The sequence below is a fragment of the Schistocerca nitens genome, chromosome 2 (assembly GCF_023898315.1).
Source record: "Schistocerca nitens isolate TAMUIC-IGC-003100 chromosome 2, iqSchNite1.1, whole genome shotgun sequence".
Classification (NCBI taxonomy): domain Eukaryota; kingdom Metazoa; phylum Arthropoda; class Insecta; order Orthoptera; family Acrididae; genus Schistocerca; species Schistocerca nitens.
This window is the reverse complement of record NC_064615.1, coordinates 719390719-719396551: the sequence shown is the minus strand read 5'-3', so window position 1 is coordinate 719396551 and position 5833 is coordinate 719390719.

Below are 5833 nucleotides of genomic sequence, written 5' to 3'. Positions count from 1 at the left end.
TACTGTAATCAGCTTTGTAATTACAGGATCTGTATGTCTTAAATTCAGTTTTACGTTTTCTTAATAAAAGTTACAGAATGTTAAAGGTCAACTTCATGGTTAAAGCAACAACTTTTTTCTTATTTTTTAGGTGCTGTCAGAAGTCTAGAACTCGTCAACCAAACGCCAGAGAGTGTAAGTAGAGAGTCGAATCTCACAGTGTAGTTCATCTTTGCTGTGTTTCATTCATTGATTACTTCGTATCGGCTGTATGTTTCCTCCCAACTTTTGTTACGTGATCACTGGAAAGCAAGTGAAAAATAAATAGTAAATAAAATAAGAAAAGGACAAAGGTTATTCGAATATCACTCTTTATCCATTGTGTTATCAGTAGGTCTATATTACAAAAAATACTAAATAATTAATTTAGATTAACCTTAATCTACATTTTAATGTAAATTTTACAAACTGAGCTCACGATGAAGCTATAGTTTAATAAGCGAGAACAGTTCGGATAAACTAATCGTTGATGAAAGGGTAAAATAAATGAGGGTTTTTAAACTCTTCAGATGGAAGAAATTACTGCAGAACTTTAGTGCTAATAATACTGAGAATTTACACATCCTTCTTATCTTTATGTCTTCATCATCTATTATTAAATTTTGTTACAATTGTTTCGACAAGTATCTATGTATTGAAGAAACACGTCATAAGAAAAAATTCTGCATTTCAACGGAACATTCTGTATTTAAATCTTTTATTGCTGAACTATTTACGAATCTTCTGTGATGTATTATGAATACAGGAAATATTTCTATTCATATCAGAAGTAAGGACTGAAATTTTGATATGGGTACTCTGCAGATTCTTATTTATATTGGTGGGATTACAGGCGAGTTCACATCTCGTTTGATATAATTAAATCCAGAATGAATTTTCACTCAGCAGCGGACTGTACACTGGTATGTAACAACCTGGCAGGAAGGGGGTGAGGTACTGAAGGAAGTAAAGCTGTGATAGCGGATCCTGAGTCATGATTGGATAGCTCAGTCGGTAGAGTACTTACCCGCGAAAGGTCACGGTCCCAGGTTCGAGTCACAGTCCGGCACATAATTTTAATTTTCCAGGAATTTACATTCGTATCTCTTACGCATTAAGTCTGCGATAGTGATGTTCCGGGTCCGTACTGGTAATGCACTAGAATAAAAGACTGATAGCCTTAGTGCTGGCATCAGCCTTCTAATTCTTATTCACTTGATAAGATCATGCCTGAAAAGAAGCACAAAGTAAGTGAGCCCAGTATTGTAGCTGAATGTAAAGCAACTGCTTAAAAAGGGCTTTCTGTTTCATTAGTGTTCACAGCGGTTCCCCATTAAGGCCTCTACTCGCCACCGCGGCTCCCACCATAAATCCCGCCCGTCCAATGGAGTGCACCTGAGCTGAAAATTCAGTGGCTCCCTTCGGCGGAGCGCACGTGCCTTCCGCCTCCTCTTTCCTCCGACTTATATCTACCCGTAATATTCGAATAGGCGGCGGGGGACGCGAGGCGGGAAGACAAGTTCTATATAGCTAATACATCCCAGACGGCTATAAATAACGCCAAATTGGTTCGGTGCCATTGCGTCAGACGGCGCGCACGCAGACAACTTTGTTAACGAAACTGGCCTCGCCGCCGTCTCTGCATGGCGGGTATAACTTCGCCAGCGGACCCGGGCAATTTATAACCGACTGCTGCTGGCTCTGGGATGGGCGAGGAGCGTGATGTAAGGGGAGGGGGTGGGAGGCTGCGTGGGTGGCTAGGGAGGCGGGGGTGTAAGGTGCGAGGCGTGGCCTGCCGTCCGCTCATGATTTACGCGGGAAACTGAAGCCACTGCGTTCAGGCGCGCGGCTGCTGCTGCTGTTGCCGCCGCCAATGGAGGCTCCGTCTGTAAATCGACCTCTCGTGGCGAACTTTGTTTATCACTTAGCTTCGCAACAGTCATTAAAGCTGGGTTCCCACGTGCAATTACACTGATGTGTCAAACGTCATGGGACAACGATCTGCACGTATACAGATGACAGTAGCATGCTGTATGTAAGCTATAAAAGCGGAGCTGTCACCTGTACGCAGGTAATTCATGTGAAAACGTTCCCGACGTGATTTCGGCCTCACGACGGGAATTACCTCGAATGCGGAGTGGTAGTTGGAGCTAGACGCGTGGGAGATTCCATTTCGGAAATCGTCATGGGGCAGTTCAGTACTCTGTAGTCCAGTCCCGAGAATGTGCCGAGAATACCGCGGACAACGCAGCGGCCGACGGCCTTCGGTTAATTAGCGAGAGCAAAGGCGTTTCCGCAGAGATGTCTGTGCTAACCACAGGTGTACAAATTCTCCTTCGAGCCTACCTGCCCCAATCTCCGCCTCAACCAGTAAAGCAGCTCAACCTGCCACAACGGAGACGCAAAAGTACATGTGTACTGACAAAAACGGAATGATCGCACGGCATTGCTGATCGGGAGGCTTCGTCTGGGGAAGTTCGGCCGCCGAGTGCGAGTCTTATTTCAGTCGACGCCACATTGTGCGACTCGCGTGCCGATGATGAGGATGAAATGATGATGAGGACAACACAACACCCGGTCCATGAGCGGAAAAACTCTCCAAACCGGCCGGGAATCAAACCCTGGCCCGCTGCATGAGAGAAGCACGTTACCCTTTTTTTATTTTTTTTTTTATCCGGTCGTAGCGGACGTCACATGACATCCGCTGAAGTTCGTTGTTGATCTCTTCACTCAGTTTTTTATTACAGAGACCAACCCGCTCTCTGACCGAACAAGCTGGCCTACTGTGCCGGCATATTTCAGCTAAGCAGGCGGACATGTGTACTGACTGACGCACATGGTAAAGCAGGCCGGCTTGGGTTTCCGCTAGCCTGGCAAGCTTCATGCTACCCATTCAGCTTTTGAACCTTATAACAGCTTGTGCTGTCAATCCAACGTGACTACAGAATAGACAGGTATATGTTTGCGTTGGTAGTTTCATTGCGGCTCATTTATCACGACGGTGGAAGCGGCAGAATGGACTAACTAAACTTAAAGGAGATTCAAGAGAAATCACCAATTGAGGAATATATACCTCTCACGAAACAGAGCAAAAGTCCAGCAGCGGAAAATATGCCCTACATCTGTAAGGCAGCTTCATATACATTTATAGGTGTCTCGCAATAAAAGTTTTGTAAAACTTTACTAAACTTTAATTCACCAACCTCGAGTATGTCACAACATGTCTGTGAAGTTGACCAGCAATTTCCTCACTCCTCAACCTTTTTTAAAGAGGACAAAGACTTGGTGGCTGACTAGTGTGTGGAAATATGTGCTAAGCCCTTGAGGCCATTTAGCAGTACGTTTAGGGCAAAAATTGATTCAAATTTGGAAAAAAAGTCTCAGGCAAAGTCAAAAATCACATTCTGGTAGTATGCAACGTAGTGCAAAGAAAGCTTAGTGTGAAAGAGAAACTACTGCTTTCATATATGTACTTTTTAGAGTAACACAATAAGACGAAAGTACTACGTACATCTGGATGATTTAGAAAGAACTATTTGGGTCTCTTACAATGAATTCAGCGAACCCACAATAGACATCCTGGAAAAAGTAATTAAAATCGGTATAACTTTGGTCACATTCGGCTGCAACACACTAAAGTTACAAAAAGTAGATTCCATATCCACACTCCAGTTGGCGTTGTACTATAACAGACATCTTCAGTTTCTTATCTGCAAAGGATCTCGACTTTCGGAAATTGTTCTCATTGCTACAGAAAACATGCATTAGAGATGAACTGTCGACGGTTAGAACTGAGAACAGCCAGTACTAGTCAAATGAGGATGAAGTTGCAGAGAAAACCGTTCATATCGAAATTAATAAATAAACTCGAAATGAGAAATAGAATCCACCATTTCCTGGCTTGCAATGACCCAGAATGAACACGTATTTCATTCAGCTTCGTTTTGTTACACTCGAATATTTTTGTCAACTTCCGAATCCTAGTCATAACACTACAATGGAAGGGTACACAATAAACTGCTTCATAGCGTAGGACAGCGGGAAGCCGAACAGGCAAGCAAGACTTGAGTCGGTCACAGCTTGGCTTGGATGGGAGTAAAGCAACCTGCCCGCTCTGTTGCTAACGTGCGGCATCTTTCCTGCCTGGCTAACAGGCAAGCATGGGCAGGTTAAAAACGGAATGTGTACACCTCTTGTGCTTACAAATAGGCAGATATCAATTCGGGACGTACTACGATCGTATGCGTTAGGACAGTGCGGTGAAATTTGGTGTTAATGGGCTATGGCAGCAAACGACCGACGGGAGTCCTTTTGCTAACAGCGCGACATCGTCTGCAGCGCTTAAAAAAATGGTTCAAATGGCTCTGAGCACTATGGGACTTAACTTCTGAGGGCATCAGTCCCCTAGAATTTAGAACTACTTAAACCTAACTAACCTAAGGACATCACACACATCCATGCCCGAGGCAGGATTCGAACCTGCGACCGTAGCGGTCGCTCAGTTCCAGACTGTAGCGCCTAGAACCGCTGGGCCACTCCGGCCGGCTGCAGCGCTTCTCCTGGGCTCATGACCATATCGGTTGGATCCTAGACGACTGTAGAAATGTTGCCTTGCCAGATGTCTCGTGATTTCAGCTACTAAGAGCTGATGATGGGTTCCGAGTGTGGTCTGAACCCACGATGACACCTACCCAAGCTGTCAACAAGGTACTGTACAAACTGGCCGCGGCTCCATAATGGTGTGAGGTGTGTTTACACTGGTCTAACTGAGACGAGCATTGACTGGAAATGGTTATGTTCTGCTATCTGGATAACATCTGCCCGCATTCATGGTCATTATGTCCAAACACCGGTCCAGAACTGTTTTCGACTGGTTTGAAGAACAATCTCGAGAATTCGAGCGAATGATTTGGCTACCCAGATCGCCCGACATGAATCCTATCGAACACTGCACAAAATCCTGCATCGGTAACACTATGGCAATTATGGACGGCTATACAGTCAGCATAGCTCAATACTTTTGCAGGGGACTTCCAACGACGTGTTGAGTTCATTCCAAGACTGCAGTAAGCCGGGCGAAACGAAATTCGACACTATGTTGGTATGACTTCTCAGTCTCAGCGTGAAGTGACGCCACAGTAATTGACATGAAGACTGGTACGACAGTGGCACTGTCTGCTGCTCTTTCCACAATCTAATGTCAAAATACTAGAGCACCGTTTTCAATACGGAGTCTGAGATTACTCGGACGGTCATTACAGTTACTGTTCAGGTTATGGCATTAGAAAAATCCATTTATAAGGACAGAAGTCGTAAATGTTGGATTTGGATTTTGCGTAGAAATAACAAAGGAAGCACTCGTAAACATAGGTCCATTTGTGAACCACTTTTGAATGACAAAAGGATATTGTGAGTACTTCTAGAGCAGTGTGAGGTTTTAGTAATTCCGATAAGTATCGGAACTGGCTCCAGTGAAATTAAAAGCGACACTTCGATATATGACATCTGGCGATTACCTTTCATCTCTTTAGTATGTACCATTAGTCCAACAATTACCAAGACTGATTCTATTCCTGGTGTATAGGCGATGTGAGAGCAGTGAGTACGGAGGCAGTGATAAGTGCTGCACATGCGACCGCTGTGTGTCAGCGTTGTTGCGCGACAAATTGCGATAGAGCAAAATATCGTCGATGAAGAAACAGTATCGCGTAAGTAGCAAAACACCAATTTTACAGGAGAGACCTGAAAACGGTCTAGAATATCTGTTACGTTTCACAAAGTCACGAAACTTGCATTGTTGCACTCCAATGGTATT